This window comes from Schistocerca serialis, chromosome 7 (genome assembly GCF_023864345.2).
Source record: "Schistocerca serialis cubense isolate TAMUIC-IGC-003099 chromosome 7, iqSchSeri2.2, whole genome shotgun sequence".
NCBI classification, from domain to species: domain Eukaryota; kingdom Metazoa; phylum Arthropoda; class Insecta; order Orthoptera; family Acrididae; genus Schistocerca; species Schistocerca serialis.
This window is the reverse complement of record NC_064644.1, coordinates 83,161,466-83,183,014: the sequence shown is the minus strand read 5'-3', so window position 1 is coordinate 83,183,014 and position 21,549 is coordinate 83,161,466. Positions and strand designations below refer to the sequence as shown.

The 21,549-nt window shown below is 41.8% G+C and overlaps 1 protein-coding gene and 1 non-coding gene across 2 annotated transcripts in view; both read right to left on the bottom strand.

Annotated features, from left to right (window-relative positions):
- Positions 1-21,549, bottom strand: part of LOC126412901 (uncharacterized) — a 380,720-nt gene that overhangs the window by 282,543 nt on the left and 76,628 nt on the right. The window lies entirely within an intron of this gene.
- Positions 18,129-18,203, bottom strand: Trnat-ugu (transfer RNA threonine (anticodon UGU)). The gene has a single exon. It is a non-coding gene; the product is annotated as a tRNA-Thr (tRNA).

Genomic DNA, 21,549 nt, shown 5'->3' with positions numbered 1-21,549 from the left:
TCTCCATTTGGCTCGGTCCTCCCACCACTTTTCTTCCTCCACTTGCTGCCAGGTCACACCTCTCCTTTCCACATATATTCTTACTCCCGTTTTCCACCGTATTCTTGGGCGCCCTCTAGGTCTTTTTCCATCCATCTTTAGTTCTTCTATAATTTTGGGGAGTCTCTGCCCACACATCCTCTTGACATGCCCGTACCATCTTACTCTTTTTTTTCTCTCATTCTTTCTTGTTTAAGGTTCTTTCTGATATCTACGTTCCTTACCCTGTCCATTCTTGTTTTTCCCTTAACTGCTCTGAGAAATTTGATTTTCCTTGCTTGCAGTCTGCTCCAGTCCTTTTCTATCATTGCCCATGTTTCTCTTCCATAGGTGACAATAGGGAAGTAGTAACTCTTATTCATATGGAGTTTTGCTTTCTCTGAAACTTTCTTATACCAAATCAGGTATTTTATTGTTTGGTAGAAATTGCCCCCCTTCTGTAACATCCTATTAATTTCGTATGTTATTCTTCCATCACTAGATATTTCACTCCCTAAATAAGTGAAACTGTCTACCACTTTGAGGGGTTCTCCATTCAAAGTAATATTTCCGTTGATCCCTTTGTCTCTCCCAAATACCGTTACTTCACTCTTATCTTTATTTTTAATCCATACCTTTTCATTATTTCCTTCCACGCATCAAGTTGTAACTGTACATCTACCTCTTTATCGCCCCATATTACCATATCATCTGCAAAAATCAGCGCTACACACAGCACAATTTGTCGGGTGAATTGAATGGGGGGGGGGGGGGGGGGTGGCGACAAGAGAAATCAGTTAGTCGGTAGGCCAACAAGCCTACAAGTGCACACGCTCAATTTGTCGGTCGATCGGCCAAGAAATTCGTGCGTCTGTAGGGCCCTTTAAATGGATTCGAAATTACGCGACTCTCTGCGTCCTGCCATTTGCTGAAAACCTCATTTCGTTCTCTTGAAAGGTTCACGAAATAAAAACAACTGTTTGATTCGCCCTGTACACATGGGCGCGATGGTGTGGAAATATTTGTCAGCGATATTTTGCTGCGTGTGTGTCCTCTCACTGCTGCGATGGTCGAGCGTCCATTCTCGTCTTGTTGCAAATTTTTACACTGTTTTTAAGTCACGTTTCAGTTTTCACAGTGTTCTGCGTGAGGTTTATAGTTAACATCTCAGTGTATTTGAGGCCCTTATAAAAGGTTAGCACATTAGACTCGGACAAACCATAACAGCATGAGCACAAGATGACCGCCATAAAAACATCGACATAGCACCTATTCTTGTCCACATGTAAATATCTGTTGTTATTCTTGTTAGAAATGAAACCCATCTCGCAATCAACAGCCCTTATCGAAATATAGCATTCTGTATATTAACACACAAGTGAATGCAATTGCTAAATTGTCCTATATATTGCGAACTATTGCAAGATTAATCGCATGTCATGTGTTGTGTTGGCAGAAGAGCCAACACAGTGTTACTAGAGGAGGCCGAAATGCACGCGTTTTAGCTCACGCAGGCTGGCGTGAGGAGGGTTTGGGTTGGGTTGTTTGAGGAAGGAGACCAGACAGTGAGGTCATCGGTCTCAACGGATTAGGGAACGACGGGGAAGGAAGTCGGCCATACCCTTTGAAAGGAACCATCCCGGCATTTTCCTGGAGCAATTTAGGGACATCACAGAAAAGCTAAATCAGGATGGCCGGACGCGGGATTGAACCGTCGTCCTCCCGAATGCGGGGCGTGAGGAGGGAAGGACTATACTGACGTGAGGTCTGGAACATGACAAGAAATTAGAATTCAGAAAGCGGACGTAATTAGTTTGATACTTAACTTTAATCCATTAATGATAAACGTCGCTCTTGACGGTACATGATCCACAATATTATCTGTTCAGAATAGTAACTGAATATTGCGCCTTGCTAGCTCGTAGTAAATGACGTAGCTGAAGGCTATGCTAAACTGTCGTCTCGGCAAATGAGAGCGTATGTAGTCAGTGAAGCATCGCTGGCAAAGTCGGCTGTACAACTGGGGCGAGTGATAAGGAGTCTCTCTAGACTAGACCTGCCGTGTGGCTGCGCTCGGTCTGCATTCACTGATAGTGGCGACACGCGGGTCCGACGTATACTAACGGACCGCGGCCGGTTTAAAGGCTACCACCTAGCAAGTGTGGTGTCTGACGGTGACACCAAATCATGCAAGTGCAAACTGAGCGAAACATCTTTGAGCTAAACACATCTACAGAGCAGCTAAAGTTCATATAGCAGCAAGATTACATTTGTGTCATCATGTTTTCTGCGAGTATAATGTGCTCATCTTCTGTCTATGTGGTCCACCCACGCAAGTGAAAACTTGCATGAGTAAAAGTATGCGATACCTGTACTAGAAGCAAAATCTTTTCACTAAACGGGTGCTCAAGGGAACTGTGTGCGAGACAACCGCGAATGTGTGACTGCAAGACATCACTGATTCAGTATGAAGTATTGTCCCAATTAGTGCAAAAATATTAGAAATCTAGTCTTTTCAGTTACTACCACATCTAATTGCTCTCAGATTTCACCTTGGCCCATGGTTGGGGAATGTGGTGGATGCATTGTAGGGGTCGCCCACTTTCAGGCTGGAAAGTCCTACTGTTTCGTCAGGATGGAGGACAAAGTATTTGGCCCGCATCTCGTGGTCGTGCGGTAGCGTTCTCGCTTCCCACGCCTGGGTTTCCGGGTTCGATTCCCGGCGGGGTCAGGGATTTTCTCTGCCTCGTGATGGCTGGGTGTTGTGTGCTGTCCTTAGGTTAGTTAGGTTTAAGTAGTTCTAAGTTCTAGGGGACTGATGACCATAGATGTTAAGTCCCATAGTGCTCAGAGCCATTTGAACCATTTGAACAAAGTATTTGTGCGTCATTATCAGACGCAATAAGACGAGATCAAATATTACTTCTTTTAGTCCTCAGAATACATCTTGTCATGTGTGTTCCGTGGCGGCAGGTGGCTTTGTAAGCCGGAGTGAAATCTGCTGAATTGAGAGGCAGACTCTGGGCTGCTGAAAATTGCTGCGTCAGGTGTGACTCAGAGGGTGGCGGGTTGCCCGCCCGGGGTTTCGGAAGGCGCTTCCCTCGGCTGGCCTGCTGTGGTAGAGGCGGAGTCCGTGGTGCGTGGGTGTGTGTGTGCGTCTAGTCCGCACGCCGTCCTGAGAGTACTCCGCCCTCTGAGGTCACTGCCCGTGTTGTCCCATCAGATGAACCGCAATGTCAGATGCTGTGATGTTATGCTGAATGCTGATGCTGAACTACCGGTTTGGTAGGCCATTCGACGTGAATGTCTCTGAAGTCTGAGAGCAGCTGGTGCCCTGAACGGAATTGTAGTTGTAAATTGTGGTAGTTGTGCTGGGAAAGTCCCTGAACTTCAAGCGCTAATAGAAAGCACAGAAGCTGAAATCGTTATAGGTACAGAAAGCTGGCTAAAGCCTGAAATAGTTCTGCAGAAATTTTTCCGAAGTCTCAGACGGTGTTCAGAAAAGATAGAATAGGCAGAATTGGTGGTGGAGTATTTGTGTCTGTTAGTAGTGGTTTATCTTGTAGTGAAGTCGAAGTAGATACTCTGTGCGAATTGGTATGGGTGGAGGTTATACTTAACAGCCGAACTGAGTTAATAATTGGCTCCTTCTACCGACCCCCAGACTCCGATGATATAGTTGCTGAACAGTTCAGAGAAAATTTGAGTCTCGTAACAAATAAATACCCCACTCATACGGTTATAGTTGGTGGGGACTTCAACCTTCCCTCGATATGTTGGCAAAAATACTTGTTCAAAACCGGTGGTAGACAGAAAACATCTTCCGAGATTGTCCTAAATGCTTCCTCCGAAAATTATTTCGAGCAGTTAGTCCACGAACCCACACGAATTGTAAATGGTTGCGAAAACACACTTGACCTATTAGCCACAAACAATCCAGAGCTAATAGAGAGCATCATGACTGATACAGGGATTAGTGATCACAAGGTCGTTGTAGCCAGGCTCAATACCGTTTCTTCCAAATCCACCAGAAACAAACGCAAAATAATTTTATTTAAAAAAGCGGATAAAGTGTCACTAGAAGCCTTCCTAAGAGACAATCTCCATTCCTTCCGAACTGACTATGCAAATGTAGACGAGATGTGGCTCAAATTCAAAGATATAGTAGCAACAGTAATTGAGAGATTCGTACCTCATAAATTGGTAAGAGATGGAACTGATCCCCCATGGTACACAAAACAGGTCCGAACGCTGTTGCAGAGGCAACAGAAAAAGCATGCGAAGTTCAGAAGAACGCGAAATCCCGAAGATTGGCTAAAATTTACAGTCGCGCGAAATTTGGCACGGACTTCAATGCGAGATGCCTTTAATAGGTTCCACAACGAAACATTGTCTCGAAATTTGGTAGAAAATCCGAAGAAATGCTGATCGTATGTAAAGTACACAAGCGTCAAGACACAGCCAATACCTTCGCTGCGCAGTGCCGATGGTACTGTTACCGAAGACTGTGCCGCTATAGCAGAGTTATTGAACTATTGAACGCAGTTTTCCGAAATTCCTTCACCAGGGAAGATGAATGGAATATTCCAGAATTTGAAACACGAACAGCTGCTAGCATGAGTTTCTTAGAAGTAGATACCTTAGGGGTTGCGAAGCAACTCAAATCGCTTGATACGGGCAAGTCTTCAGGTCCAGATTGTATACCGATTATGCTCCTTTCAGATTACGCTGATACAATAGCTCCCTACTTAACAACCGCTCGCTCACCGACAGATCTGTACCTACAGATTGGAAAATTGCGCAGGTCACATCAGTGTTTACGAAGGGTAGTAGGAGTAATCCATCGAACTACAGACTATATCATTGACATCGGTTTGCAGTAGGGTTTTGGAGCATATACTGTATTCAAACATTATGAATCACCTCGAAGGGAACGATCTATTGATACGTAATCAGCATGGTTTCAGAAAACATCGTTCTTGTGCAACGCAGCTAGCTCTTTACTCGCACGAAGTAATGGCCGCTATCGACAGGGGATCTCAAGTTGATTCCGTATTTCTAGATTTCCGGAAAGCTTTTGACACCGTTCCTCACAAGCGACTTCTAATCAAGCTGCGGGCCTATGGGGTATCGTCTCAGTTGTGCGACTGGATTCGTGATTTCCTGTCAGGAAGGTCGCAGTTCGTAGTAATAGACGGCAAATCATCGAGTAAAACTGAAGTGATATCAGGTGTTCCCCAGGGAAGCGTCCTGGGACCTCTGCTGTTCCTGATCTATATAAATGACCTGGGTGACAATCTGAGCAAGTCTCTTAGGTTGTTTGCAGATGATGCTGTAATTTACCGTCTAGTAAGGTCATCCGAAGACCAGTATCAGTTGCAAAACGATTTAGAAAAGATTGCTGTATGGTGTGGCAGGTGGCAGTTGACGCTAAATAACGAAAAGTGTGAGGTGATCCACATGAGTTCCAAAAGAAATCCGTTGGAATTCGATTACTCGATAAATAGTATAATTCTCAAGGCTGTCAATTCAACCAAGTACCTGGGTGTTAAAATTACGAACAACTTGGGGAAGGCGAGCCAAAGGTTGCGATTCATTGGCAGGACACTTAGAGGATGCAACAAGTCCACTACAGATACAGCTTACACTACACTCGTTCGTCTTCTGTTAGAATATTGCTGCGCGGTGTGGGATCCTTCCCAGGTGGGATTGACGGAGGACATCGAAAGGGTGCAAAAAAGGGCAGCTCGTTTTGTATTATCACGTAATAGGGGAGAGAATGTGGCAGATATGATACGCGAGTTGGGATGGAAGTCATTGAAGCAAAGACGTCTTTCGTCGCGGCGAGATCTATTTACGAAATTTCAGTCACCAACTTTCTCTTCCAAATGCGAAAATATTTTGTTGAGCCCAACCTACATAGGTAGGAATGATCATCAAAATAAAATAAGAGAAATCAGAGCTCGAACAGAAAGGTTTAGGTGTTCGTTTTTCCCGCGCACTGTTCGGGAGTAGAATGGTAGAGAGATAGTATGATTGTGGTTCGATGAACCCTCTGCCAAGCACTTAAATGTGAATTGCAGAGTAATCATGTAGATGTAGAATGTGGAATGGTGTTTGTCGACTTGTGGACTACCCATCAGCGGTGGCTTCACTTCTGGACGCCGTTTTGTAGTTGTCCTTGGCTAAGGATCGGTGATCACTAAATCAGGCAGCAAGAGTATACTGGAACATTCTCACGCAAGATGTTACAATATAATAATCAGAGAACAAAGTGCAGACGACATGAATACCATCAACGCTACTGATCGACTGCTTCTAGGCTAGCGAGCTGTAGTATTTATGGCACTGGGGAGTGACTTTGCTGCACAACATAATTTGTAATAACCGAATCAGTCTCTCTCATAATGAACTGTAAGCGGTCTTCAGTTTTGTTGTATTGACTCAATCAATTTGTTTCAGTATCATAACTGCATCGTTAAACAAGTGATAGGTGTTGTTGCTTGCTTCTTACATAACGTTATGAGAGTAATGGAGGCAGGTTGATCTGCACTTGTCTTCCACTTTCCTGCTAAGCTCACTTACACTCACACACGGAAGTGTCACCTTGGTGACCGACTAACGGTGTCGAAATGCTTTCATCTAGCAGCTGGCTCTTGTTGATACCTCTGTGTGCCTGAGCAATGCCATTCCTTACTATCTTGTTGTGTAACAGCATGACGGGACTGGTGCTGATTAGAGGTAACATTTAATGGATATGCTAAACGAGGCCTGTCACTTAATCTCCAAGATCACCTGACCTCAACCCTCAAAATGTTTGTAGCTGGGACAATTCAAAAATGAAATGTTCAGTACTCTCATGATGCAGTTAAAGAAACGAAACAGTGAATTATAGTCTTGTAAAGATTCACGAGATGACCAGGGGTTTCTTGGAAGGAATTCGCAATTCACTACTAGGATGAGCGCAATATTGTATCCACATGCGGAGACAAAATGTTGGTTTAACAAATACAAGAGTATAGTAGTAAATTATAAGTCATCATGCTGACGTTGTATTGTATTTCTTGTTAAGATAGGGCATGGATGAAATTTGAATCCAATTAGATTTGATCTGAATCAAATTCAAATAAACTTGTGTTGACTAGAGCAGTACTTCATATTGAAGTCAGTGGCAGCTCGTGACCCCAACATTTGCAGTTGTCTCACAATCAGTTCACATGTGAACCATGTTTACTGGGGCGTTTTCGCCGTTAATTATAACACACCCTTTATAACCTACAAATAAAACACAGTGGTAAGTGCAATATGACTGAAAATCAGTGTAAAAATACTGCAACAAAATGCAACTTCGCAAAAGCCAAAGGGCATACCTGCAGTAAGTAACCAATAACATACCTCCAAAAAAATATTTAGCTACACTCCTGGAAACGGAAAAAAGAACACATTGACACCGGTGTGTCAGACCCACCATACTTGCTCCGGACACTGCGAGAGGGCTGTACAAGCAATGATCACACGCACGGCACAGCGGACACACCAGGAACCGTGGTGTTGGCCGTCGAATGGCGCTAGCTGCGCAGCATTTGTGCACCGCTGCCGTCAGTGTCAGCCAGTTTGCCGTGGCATACGGAGCTCCATCGCAGTCTTTAACACTGGTAGCATGCCGCGACAGCGTGGACGTGAACCGTATGTGCAGTTGACGGACTTTGAGCGAGGGCGTATAGTGGGCATGCGGGAGGCCGTGTGGACGTACCGCCGAATTGCTCAACACGTGGGGCGTGAGGTCTCCACAGTACATCGATGTTGTCGCCCGTGGTCGGCGGAAGGTGCACGTGCCCGTCGACCTGGAACCGGACCACAGCGACGCACGGATGCACGCCAAGACCGTAGGATCCTACGCAGTGCCGTAGGGGACCGCACCGCTACTTCCCAGCAAATTAGGGACACTGTTGCTCCTGGGGTATCGGCGAGGACCATTCGCAACCGTCTCCATGACGCTGGGCTACGGTCCCGCACACCGTTAGGCCGTCTTCCGCTCACGCCCCAACATCGTGCAGCCCGCCTCCAGTGGTGTCGCGACAGGCGTGAATGGAGGGACAAATGGAGACGTGTCGTCTTCAGCGATGAGAGTCGCTTCTGCCTTGGTGCCAATGATGGTCGTATGCGTGTTTGGCGCCGTGCAGGTGAGCGCCACAATCAGGACTGCATACGACCGAGGCACACAGGGCCAACACCCGGCATCATGGTGTGGGGAGCGATCTCCTACACTGGCCGTACACCACTGGTGATCGTCGAGGAGACACTGAATAGTGCACGGTACATCCAAACCGTCGTCGAACCCATCGTTCTACCATTCCTAGACCGGCAAGGGAACTTGCTGTTCCAACAGGACAATGCACGTCCGCATGTATCCCGTGCCACCCAACGTGCTCTAGAAGGTGTAAGTCAACTACCCTGGCCAGCAAGATCTCCGGATCTGTCCCTCATTGAGCATGTTTGGGACTGGATGAAGCGTCGTCTCACGCGGTCTGCACGTCCAGCACGAACGCTGGTCCAACTGAGGCGCCAGGTGGAAATGGCATGGCAAGCCGTTCCACAGGACTACATCCAGCATCTCTACGTTCGTCTCCATGGGAGAATAGCAGCCTGCATTGCTGCGAAAGGTGGATATACACTGTACTAGTGCCGACATTGTTCATGCTCTGTTGCCTGTGTCTATGTGCCTGTGGTTCTGTCAGTGTGATCATGTGATGTATCTGACCCCAGGAATGTGTCAATAAAGTTTCCCCTTCCTGGGACAATGAATTCACGGTGTTCTTATTTCAATTTCCAGGAGTGTATAAACACGTCTTTGCGACACGAAATGTATCATATATAGGATGATTCAAAAGTCATGTCCTGTAGGACAAATAGGGTGAACCAGAACTGCACAAGCAGACTTTCAGAGTTAGTAGTATGGACGAAACAAAAAAATAAACAAGGACTGTAAAAAGCATACCGTAAGAGCTGTGAGCACTTCTTCACTAGGGGTGACGTGTTTCACAGCAGCGAAGATGAACAAGTGCTCATAGTTCGTAAGGAATGAATTTTAGATCCCACGTTTGCTAGACATTTTTTTCTTGTTTTGGTCCATGCCATCTCTCAAAATGTGTGCAGCAAAGAGCCTGTAGAAAAAGAGATTTGGTTCACAGCATCAAAGATGAAGAAGTGCTGATTGCTCTTAAGGAATGCATTTTAGAGTCCATGTTTACTTTATTTTTTATTGTTGATGATGACGATGTTTGGTTTGTGGGGTGCTCAACTGCGCGTTATTTTTTTTCTTTTTTTCTTGTTTTGGTCCATACTACCGTTCGTGAAAGTTTGTTGGTGCAGTTCTGGTCACTCTGTTTGTCCTATGTTATTTCTTTTGAACCACCCTGTATAGTTTCCATTCCTGTATAGAAAGGCATATGATCTGAAACTCATGGATGCCGTCACAGCTAGGCAATCGATCAGCCATAATTCAGTTGACAGTCATTTTAGTAACGTGGAGAGTAGGCCCACTTGTTTTTTATCCCTTTGTGTCTGAAGAAGAGCAAGACCCCTTCCCAAAACAAATAAATTAGTGTTATTAAATTAATAATCTATAAACATTTTCGGTGCATACACACAAATTTTTATTATAACACAGTCACTAAAAACCAATTTCAAAAGGAATATGGTCTTTCTGTTTGCTGAGTAACTGACGCGCTAGCATTCCTTAGCGTTGCGTTCCTTCCTCTTTCTTAACTCCAGCATAGTACACCTCTTAAAACGTCATACAGAATGTACACCAGGATAACAGCGACCAGTTATTGTCTTTTGCCAACATCGCAGTTGATACATATCCTCATTACTAGTTTCAGCTAAGTTATATTGCCATCATGAGATTTGTGAATGTTGCAAATATGTTACAAGTTTTGTGACTGTCATATGTAATATCGAACAAAACATTAATTAATTCTTACACACCATCAGATACGTGAGTTATAAAGCCACCACATGTGACACATTGACACCCGACCGCTGAAAACATGGAGGTAAACTGGGAAATTAAAAATGCTACGTAAAACAAAGGGTTAAAAAATGTATGTGACTCCAACGTCCTGCAGTAAAATAATGTTTATCTCAGAGAAAGGACACTCCCATGCAACATTGAGTACAATAAAATAAAAGCCATAACTAAATGAGCATGGGATAGTGGTGTCATGTACGTCAATTAGAGCACATAGACTGCTGTCAGATATGTGTGTATGTTGATAATCGGCTCTGTACTACTTTTGTATGACAATTATAAATCTTGTAACATGTATGTAACACTTACAGATCTGAAGATGGGAATATAACTTTGCTCAAACTAGTAATCAGGATTTGCACCAACTGCTATCTGGCCAATAAAACTTCTCTTGTGAAAGCTTTTTTACACTGATAACAGAGATAGCTCTCCTTTTGACGATGTCAGCTAATTACAAAAAAAACTTTTGGTGAGTCGTTAAAATGCCAACATAGAGAGAACAACATATAAGATATTTATTGTAATTTAAAAAAAGACTTAAATGTCAGTAGGAACATATCTTCTGCTTAGATGTGCAGACTGGTTCAGAGTATTATGTGGGGTATCTCCACGAGTGGTTTACGAAGAAGCGCACTGTGATCAGCGGCAGTACTATCTCTCTGTACTAAACGATGACTGTGTCTTCCTTGGACGACAAGTTATACCATGCTTCTGTTTCAGTGTTGCTTCAAGATTCCTCATTTTCGGTGTAACCAGTAGCTCCTGCGAGAGTATCAATCTCAGAGTAGATTTCATCACGAAATCACTTACCCCACATTCATTCGCGCGACTGAGTTCGTCTAATAATGCTGCGTGCGCTATGCTTCAAATTCTCAAGGAAACCAACCACTGACACTTTAAAGTTACGTAATATACACACCAATGTGACACTGACCTTTCGGCAATTGTGTCTATCGAATGAATAACAGTAAATGACTAAAGACTGGCGAACATCCATTCTCGGCGGGATGTCAGTCTAGATTTAATTTTCGTTGGTAGGAATTGCACATGAGCGTGAGACGATACTCGCACAATTAGGAGAAAAAGAACCTTACCGAGTCTATTTTGCCCTGGCGCACATTACTAGGGTTAACTAATGATCCTTTTTATTTAAATTTTGAAATTCTGGATCTATTATAAAGCCAACTTCGTGAGAGCCGTTTGACTCTCACTGCTGGATAATGACCATCTCTAGACTTTCCTTTGTAACTTGACGTTATTTGGACGTTCCATTTGCTATTGTTTATCATTTCCATTGGGCCTCAAAAAATCCATCTTTTGTATTAGTGAAAAAGCTTCCACATCTGCCCTTCACTTAAAATAATGTTACGTTTCGTATGGAATCCTGTGATTGTATCTGAAAATAACAGAAAACAGGAAACACTTCCTTGATGTTCTGCAAATATTATCAATAGCAAGATAGTAAGGTCAAAAGGCTGTGGTGAACTGCAGTTGACCCTGAGCGTAAACAGATGTGACATACTGCACAGACATGGTCGAAATGGCCTGCAACATTACTTAATACATGCAGCTGCCATCTAAACATGCTATGTGCAAAGAAATTATCCAAAGTTAATTTTGTACAAGGATCGTAATTGATTGCCTGTTCCATTGCTCCTGCCGACAGCGTAAAGATTACACAGCAACAGGGTAAGCCTAACTTGTATCACATAGTTGCTGAATAAAAACATGCATTCAGTCACGATGACTGACATAAAATGCATGTCGCCCTGTAAACTAACATTGCCCTAACCAACAGTATGGGAGATAATGGCCGTCACCCTGTAAACTGACCATCATCGCCCCACCCTGTAGACTGACCATCATTGTCCAACCCAAAGTATGTGAGATATTGACAATTACCCTGTAAATTGACCATCAGAGCCCCACTCTGTAAACTGATCATCATTGTCACACCCAAAAGTGTGTGAGATAATGGCAGTTGCCCTGTAAATGGACCACCATTTCCCCACCCCATAAACTGACCATCATTCTCCCACCCAAAAGCATGTCAGATAACGGCAGTTGCCCTGTAAACTGACCATCATTGCCAACTTCCCCCCCCCTCCCCTTAAGCATGTGGGTTAATGGCACTCACTTTGCTCATTAACAACCATTGCCCAACCCTGTAAACTGACCATCTTTGCCCCACCTAACAGTGATTTTGATAATGAAGTCCCATACTCCTTGACAGAGCATAGGGAAACGATGCCGCCATACTAGGCAAGGCCCTAGTGGAGGTGGTTTGCCATTGCCTTCCTCCGACCGTAATGGGGATGAATGATGATGAAGAAGAAGACACAACAACGCCCAGTCATCTAGAGGCAGGTGAAAATCCCTGACCCCGCGGGGAATCGAACCCAGGACCCCATGTTCGGGAAGCAAGAGTGCTACCACGAGACAACAAGCTGCGGTCTCACCTAACAGCATGCAGGAGCAATGGCAGTCGTCTTGTCACTTAGGCCCCACTTTGCAAACTGACGTAAATTGATGCTATATTCAAAAGGATCCAATTTTTTTATTTTTATAGTGTTCCATTATTTATTACGATCAAAAATCATACTACCTATGCTATGGATGTAGGTTAATGATGTAACTAATGCTTCACGAAACAATGCTTGATGTCACTATAAACCAGTAGGTCTACCAGCACAAGATGATAAAAATTGTATACTTCTAGATAAAATGTGTTCCTTTGCTTGGGGCCACTACTACCCAAAAGATGATGATTGATTTTATTGTGTCTGTATAAAAACATAAGTGAAAAAATAATGAATGCGATTTTTAACTGATTTATATGTGGACAATAAAAAAAGTAATACATAATTTTTTTCATTTGGCAGTTCCTTCAGTTTAATAGGATGTTGACTGTTCACGTGACACATTATAATGTTGACCATTTTGAAACACTTGAGCTAACCTTGTTGAAACGATACTACACAAACTTAAAGTGCTCATTGAAAAAGTAAAGCATAAAAGCAATGAATTTTAGTGACAAGGCTAAATATTTGACATAAAGATGTGTGTGTGTTTGTTATTTTGATAAAAATATTGAGATCATTTGGAAATGTTTTTGAACATGATGCTAGTGCTGATGAAGAAGCTGACGTAATTTTTTGAGGGAAAAACTGCAGTAATTGGCTGCTTCATTTGCAATAGATGAAAATAATTTTTTAAAAGTTTCCTGCCAGCACAATCTTTATTACATTACACTAATACTTCTTCCATAGACAATGAATACCGTACGACATTTCATAACGATGTGGAATGTGTCAGTTTAACATAAGTTTTCACTACACAATATAATTTTTTTTTACAGTTTCTAACTCATATCTAAAAATTTATCTACTGAGTAGAAGGAGGTGTCATTCAAAAATTCTTTTAATTTTTTTAAATGCTGGTTGGCTACCTGTCAAATTTTTAATGCTATTTGGCAAACGACCAGAGTTTGTTGTGGCAGCATAATTCACCCATTTCTGTGTCAAAGTCAGATTCTACACAGAATAGTGAAGATCATCCTTTCTTCTGGTGTTGTAGCTATGCACTTTGATATTATTTTTGAATTGGGATGGGTTATTAACAACAAATTACATAAGTGAATATATGTATTGTGAAGGTACTACGAATATCCCGAGTTCCTTAAATAAATGTCTGCAAGGTGATCTTGGGTGTGCTCCAGTTATTATTCACTTTTGTGCAATGAATACTTTTTCTCTTAATGATGAATTACTCCAAAATATGATGCCATATGAGAGCAGTGAATGAAAACAGGCATAGTTGGCTAATTTAATGATACATTTGTCACCAAAATTTACACTAACCCTAATAACATCAATCGCTGAACCAAACTGTTTCAGAAGATCATCAATCTCTTTCTTCCAATTCAATTTCTCATCAATGTGCACACCCAGAAATTTAGAATATTCTGCCTTAGCAACAGGCCTCTGCTCAAAGTCTATATTTACAGTGGTTTTGTGCCATTTACTGTTCAGAATTGTATGTACTGTGTTTTCTCAAAATTTTGTGAAAGTCTATTTGCAGAAAACCACTTGACAACTTTCTGAAAGACATTATTTACAGTTTCCTCTGCTAATTATTGTTTGTTGTGTATGATTACTATATTTGTATCATCACCAAAAAGAATTCACTTTGTATCTTCATGACTATAGAGTGGAATGTCATTAATATATATTAAGAACAATAAGGGCCCCATTAAGCTTACCTAGAGGAATTTCATGATTCACACAGTCAAAAGTCTTTGAGAGATCACAAAATATCCCAATGGGTGATGTTGAGTTAGTCAGAGCATTTAATATTTGATCAGTGAAGGCATATATAGCATTTTATGTTGAAAAGCCTTTCTGGAAACCAAATTAACATTTTGTTAGTACTTCATTTTTACAAATATGTGAAGCTGCTCTTGAATACATTACTTTTTCAAGAATTCTGCATAAAGACGTCAAAAGTGAGATTGGGCAGTAACTGTTACCGTTAGATCTATCCCATTTTTTATTTACTGGTTTCACAATAGCATATTTCAGTCTACCTGAAAAAATGCCCTGTTGCAGTGAGCTACTACAAATGTAGCTGAGAATCCTACTTAACTGTTGGGAACAAGTTTTTAGCACTCTGTTGGATATGCCATCAATTCCATGCAAGCTTTTAATTTTGAGGGAATTTATTATTTTCCTCATTTGAGTAGGAGATGTGGGTTGAATTTCAATTTTATCAAATTGCACAGGTACTGCCTCTTCCATACACAGCCTTGTGTTTTCTAACGAATAGTTGGAGTCTATTTTCGGTACAAAACTTAAAAAATTATTATTAAAATATTTCCTACTTCTGATTGTTTGTTAAACTTTTCATTGAGTCTGATAGACATACAGTCTCTCAGTTGCCCTGTTTGCTTTTTAATACAATTCCAAACTGCTTTAATTTTATTATCAGAGGTGCTAATCTCAGATATAATTAACATACTTCTAGACTTTTTAATAGCTTTTCTTAACACAGTGCAGTAGCGTTTATAATATTTGACTGTTTCTCGATCATTAATTCCTTCTTGCTATAAGATACATTTCCCTTTTCTGTTTAAAAGATACATTGATGCCAAGGCTTTTTACATGGTTTCTTATAATTATGTTTCACTGTTTCCTTAGGGAAACTGTTTTCAAAAATGCTCACAAAGGTACCATGAAATAGGTTAGATTTTAAATTAGCATTAGTTTCCCTGTACACCTCATCCCAGTCTAACTGTTGCAAGCTTTCCCTAAAATTTGCAACTGTTAAATTTTAATATCTGATAAAAATATTGCTATGTTTTGCAAGGTTTCAATATTACTAGCGTATACTGTTGAAACATACATTTACATTCCCATGAATGTGGTATGCGATTTTTACTAGCGTCCTTTTGTTTTCCCCTTCTTCTTCTATTTTTACCATTCGGTCTATTATGATAAAACTTATTTTGGTTTTCAGCCTGTCTGCATTCTATTCAGGCATGAGAACCATATTTCTCTATTTTCCTTCATTCTCTCTTCAAATTTCAGAATATTCACTTTTTCTGACATCATCATTTTTCAATCTATGCAGTCTCACGCACCCTTTTACAGAACTCAGGAACGATTCCTATATCTTACCAAAATGTTAGACACTCTTCAGCCATGTTTCTGAGCAGTAAAGCAAAACTGGCATAGCCATCACTTATAAAATTATCTTTTTGTTTCTTTTCTCGTTTTCCTAGATAATGTTATCCAGGTTGTCCCTACATATGGTCTGCAATTTCCTCAGGTTCTGGTTGGTACCAAGATCAGTTTTGTAAGTTGTGTCACAGCCGAGGTGTTGATAGTGAGACACTTGCTGAGTAGATCTGTTGTCTAGGGTTATTTTTATTCCAACTGGATATTAGCCTTTCAAAGCCGTTGTCTCGGTTCTTTTATGCAGAGACTTTCATGTTCTACCACGAGCAAATCTGTTGAAGATAATACACAGATCTCTGAAGTTCTTTCTCAGTTCGTTGAATAATAGTAGCCTGATCATCAGCGACAGCACTGTATTTATCAAAAGTGAACTTTTTAATTTACTTTAGTTGCTGGGCTTGCTCTGTGCTTCTATTCTGTAGTCCTATCATATATGTAAATATTAAAGCTTGTAGGGATTAAGCTACAACCCTGACGGACTCTTTAGTTGACGTAAATTTCTTCATACTGTAGATTTTCTGTTTGTGACATTATTTAGTGCCATGTTATAAGCTTTTTAATTACATCGAGAAGATATGGAGGACATTCTCATCTAACCATAATGTCCCATAAGAGGGCTCTTTGAACTTTTTCAGAGATGATCTCGTAATCATGTAACTCTTGTATACTACGAGGATCATTCCGAAAATAATGCCTCCTACTATTTTGTTTTGACTTTGGATGTCGGCGCCAGATGTCGTTTGTGTATTGCTAATGCTTGAACCTTCCTCTTTCATTTGCAGGTGGTTCCGTTGTTCTACAGTAATTGGCGCCAGCAGACGATTGTTTCAAAGTGGAGTCTCACATGGACGCACGTATAAAACAACGACGTGTGACTGAATTCCTCACTGCTGAAGAAATCGCGCCAATCGAAATCCATCGACGATTGTAAAAGGTGTATGGAGACGATACAATAGACGTCAGCAGTGTGAGGCGATGGGTACCGCATTTTCAAGGTGGTAAAAAGGATGTGCATGACAGGCCACGGCCCCGTCGACCCTGCACAGCTTTCATCCTAATACCGAAACGTCCTACTCATGCTCCTGTTAACACTGTCAACTACATATCGTATCAGTTTAAAATTTAACGAAATTTGCTCGAGAATTATGCACGTACGCTGTAACAAAACATCTCGTCCTTTCATAGAGGTTAATTTTAGTCGTGAATCCCCCTCCGTGACCGTCCTCATCCAACCCCTAGAGACATGAAGCTTAATTTACACAACAATCTAAATCAAACGACACTTACATGTGTTGATGAGCCCCTCACATGGTAATATATTCACTTGGTTTTCAGGTGTTTACACTTTTTTGTAAGCTGAATAATTATAACATACTTCAGGCTGATTACAGCACAAGAGCTACGAGAGTGCTACATTTTAGTTTAATGATTAATACACACTTCTTTCCACAATGCAAAGTGCACACACGTCTTGAGTGTTGCATCATTACTGTTATTTATTACTGTCAGCCCGGTCTAACGCGCTGCGTCCCGAACGGGAAGCCGTGCCGGTCTCCGGCACGAATCTGCCCGGAGGAATAGTGTCGAGGTCCGGTGTGCCGGCCAGCCTGTGGATGGTTTTTAAGGCGGTTTTCCATCTTCCCCGGCGAATGCGGGCTTGTTCCCCTTACTCTGCCTCAATTACACTATGTCGGCGATTGCTGTGCAAACACTGTCTCCACGTACCAGTACACCGTAATTACTCTACCACGCAAACATTAGACTCGTCTGGTATGAGACCTTCCCCGGGGGGTGGGGGTGTCCACTGAAGGCCAAACCGCATAATAAACCCTGGGTTCGGTGTGGAGCGGCGCCACGGGGGCTAGTCGAGCAGTCTGAGGCGTCTTGTCATGGTCCGCGCGACTTCCTCCCTCGGAGGTTCGAGTCCTCCCTCGGGCATGGGTGTGTGTGTCGTCCTTAGCGTAAGTTAGTTTAAGTTACATTAAGTAGTGTGTAAGTTTAGGGACCGATGACTTCAGCAGTTTGCTTCCATAATACCCTACCACAAATTTACAATTTGTGGGACGGCGGTGAGGTGAGTGGACTGCTGCGGCTTGTTGTGGGGTTGTGAACCACTGAGGGCTACGGCGGGACGAAGTCTCTCCGTTGTTTCTGGGTCCCCGGTTTAATACACAATTATTACTTAGTAATACAAAAATATATATCACGGTAGTATCTGTTCCCGAAAGAACAGTTACTGTGGATGACCATGCAGCTTTGCTAGAAATGAAATGATAATTAAATGGACACCCTAGCTGCAAACAGGCGTTGATGTACTTCATTGGGGACATGTTGAAAATGTGTGCCCCGACCGGGACTCGAACCCGGGATCTCCTGCTTACATGGCAGACGCTCTATCCATCTGAGCCACCGTGAGCACAGAGGATAGCGCGTCTGCAGGGACTTATCCCTTGCACGCTCCCCGTGAGATCCACATTCCCAACATGTCCACACCACTACATTCGTAGTGCGCCTAATAGATGTTTGCCCATCATACACATTTACTACCAAGTCCCGTACGAGGGACTGTGCCCACGGTGGCTCAGACGGATAGAGCGTCTGCCATGTAAGCAGGAGATCCCGGGCTCGAGTCCCGGTCGGGGCACACATTTTCAACATGTCCCCAATGAAGTACATCAACGTCTGTTTGCAGCTAGGGTGTCCATTTAATTATCATTTCATAATACAAAAATGTTAGCGATCATGCTATTCTGCAGTCCTTTAAAAACTTATAAAATTGTAATAGTTTGTGAAGTATGAAGCTTCTTGAATCAATTGCTTCCTGAAGTAAGGCAAAAGAACAGCTTGGGTTCAATACCGTTCACGTCTGACAAGCTGAAGCAATCTAGTAGCCACCATCTTGACCTTATCTTTTTTTCCCGTAGGCATTCTTATCCTTGGGGTCTAGTGGCTGAACTGATGTCCTTTTTATTTCGTTCTTTTATTTCATCACCTTTCTGCCGCAGTTTCTGGATTTGCTGTGACTGGTTTCTCTTTGTCTTTCAATGATGGAACTATGAATGCACAACGTTAAATGGTATCAGTGACTCGTAAATATATGAAATTTAGTCGCAAAGAGCTAACTTTATAAACACGATATACCTACGGAAATAATTTTTCAAGACCTAATACCAATTTTCACTTAATTTTCCTTCCTCGACCTAAAACCAAGCAATTTCTCGCCAGAACCAGCTCGAGAACATTGCCAAAACAAGTGACATATCCTTTGTAGTCTCCTCATCCCTCCCTGAGGCATTAACTGCATTTCGTTGAGCTCTTGCTTAAAGATTAAAAAAAAACTCCAAATCTAGTGATCACGTAAATTGTTTCTTTAAAAAAAGTACTGCAGAGAGATTGCTCTGTGTCAGAAATAAAGTTGTGAATGTTATCCAGTACTAAATATTAGCGGAAATAAATTCATTTCTACATCGGAAAGGAAAACAAAAAAAATCTAATTTTATACTCACTTGTTATTCAAAAGACACTGCTTCACAGCGTATGTTGTACGCGTGGGCTACACATGAAGAAACCTCAATAGTACGTAATTAATTTTTTGAAATTTGCTGTGAAAATAGTTGAAAATTGCTAAATGCTGTCACATTTTTATGTACGCAACTGAAAATGAAATACAAATGTGTATGGGAAAAGAAAGAGAAATATTCTGTTAAGAAAATCATACGGTTGTTGAGTATATTTACAACCCTTGATGTGTTGAAGAAGTGGAATACTTTCGTCAGTATTTACGAAAAGATCTGGGGATATCTGAAATAATTCATAACGCTCTTCAGAGACGAATGCAATACAGTATTGACTCTGTGGTATGTAGATTCTTATAATTATAAACACTCTGACAATATTGATTATCCATGACTTTATCTGTTGTATATTCTGTGGTGTACATTCCTTTGTGAGGAATAAATTAATGTTATATTGGAATCACAGTGCGTGCGTCTGCAATATTACGGTTCGAAACTTGGTAGAAATTACTATATCCTGTGTGGTCTCTACAATTAACGGCTCACTTCATGCTGCAGGAAACAAGAGACGACTTCAGACCGCATCACAAGATAAGTCCAGTCCAGTATAATACGATCGTATGAATTGCTTGCTTCAAAACATCGTTTGCTGCATCATTCAGAAACTTCGATTTGTGTTGCAATTACTAGCGTAAAAATATGTTCGTTTAGAGTGTACCAATACCGTATCTGGAAGCAACATATATTAAAAAAAATATTTTATGCTGGCGCGTACGTTCTTTGTCAGACGTCTAAGCTACACACAAGCGCACTCACAATTTTGCAATAGCTGTCCTTAGTAAAACATAATGCTGAACGAATTAGAAAAAACAGCCAGTACATTTCAAAAGAAAGCGCGTTACGGAGAGGCAGTTGTGTAAGGCTGTTCAGGACTTATACTACAGACACCCCGTTTGACGATTTCGAACACTACAGGGAATGTCTGCAACACACGTTGGAGAAGCTCATTTCATTAGATGGTGCTTTGTGACTCTGAATATGGCGCAGACTTGCCCAGCTCGGAGGAGTATATCGACAAAATTAAATGCTTTATACAGATGGCTAAAGAGACAATTTATTACAAGCCTTCAACCTTAGCGTCGCAGAATAATAATGAATATCACGTCACCTACAGTGTACCCCACTCTGTTAAGCTAGCAGCGATTAAGCTTGAGCTATTTTGTAGAGATGTCGAAATGTGGTCCTGTTTGTGTGAATTGTTCTAATTGAGCAGGCCGGGGTGGCCGAACGGTTCTACAGTCTGGAAACACGCGACCGCTACGGTCGCAGGTTCGAATCCTGCCTCTGGCATGGATATGTGTGATGTCGTTAGGTTAGTTAGGTTTAAGTAGTTCTAAGTTCTAGGGGACTGATGACCTCAGAAGTTAAGTCCCATAGTGCTCAGAGCCATTTGAACTTTTTTTTTCCCACTTGACCGCTGACAAAGACCCATCGCTTTCTACAGCAAACAAATACGTTTTCCTACGAGGGGACCTATCAGGCGAACCGAAGTTGTTAATACATGGAATATCTATAACAGCTAACACGTTCGAGGAAACTAACAAAATTTTATTGAATTGCTACGTAGATAGCAGTCGCATTACATAGGCGCACAACGATTATTTCGATGCGACAATGCCTGTACAGTCAGCGACAGCCGAAAAGCTGAACAGAGCACACCTGGAATGTAACCGTCGTATTCAAGCACTGCGTGATGTAGGAGAAGACATCGTAGTATACAATAAAGTTCTCACTCCGAAAATTCTGCGAGCATTTCCTGCTACAGTGTGTCAGAAATAGAAGAACCGAAACAAATATTACAATTACTGAACTGCATAAAAGTTCGTGCACAATGCCTATCATCTTCTAACTTTACACATACTGCAGCGACAATTCACAAAAATTCGAAGCAAGCTTAAAACTCGCGGAAACCTAAACGAAAATACCCGCAACAGACTCCTAATGCAAGGATTACTCGAACCCCTGTTACAAGTTCGAGTTTACAGCAAATTGTATGATGTAACGGGCTAAAACAGTATTCTGTTTCTTGTTAAGGTAGGCCTTGAGTGAAATCTCAGCCCAATTAGTTGGCGATTAAATCGGATAGTTCATATTTCAAGTACGTTTGTACCAGATGGTTGTAATTAAAGTACAGATATGTCCAGTGTGGGCTGTAATTAACTTATGGTAGCGAAACTTGGTAGACATG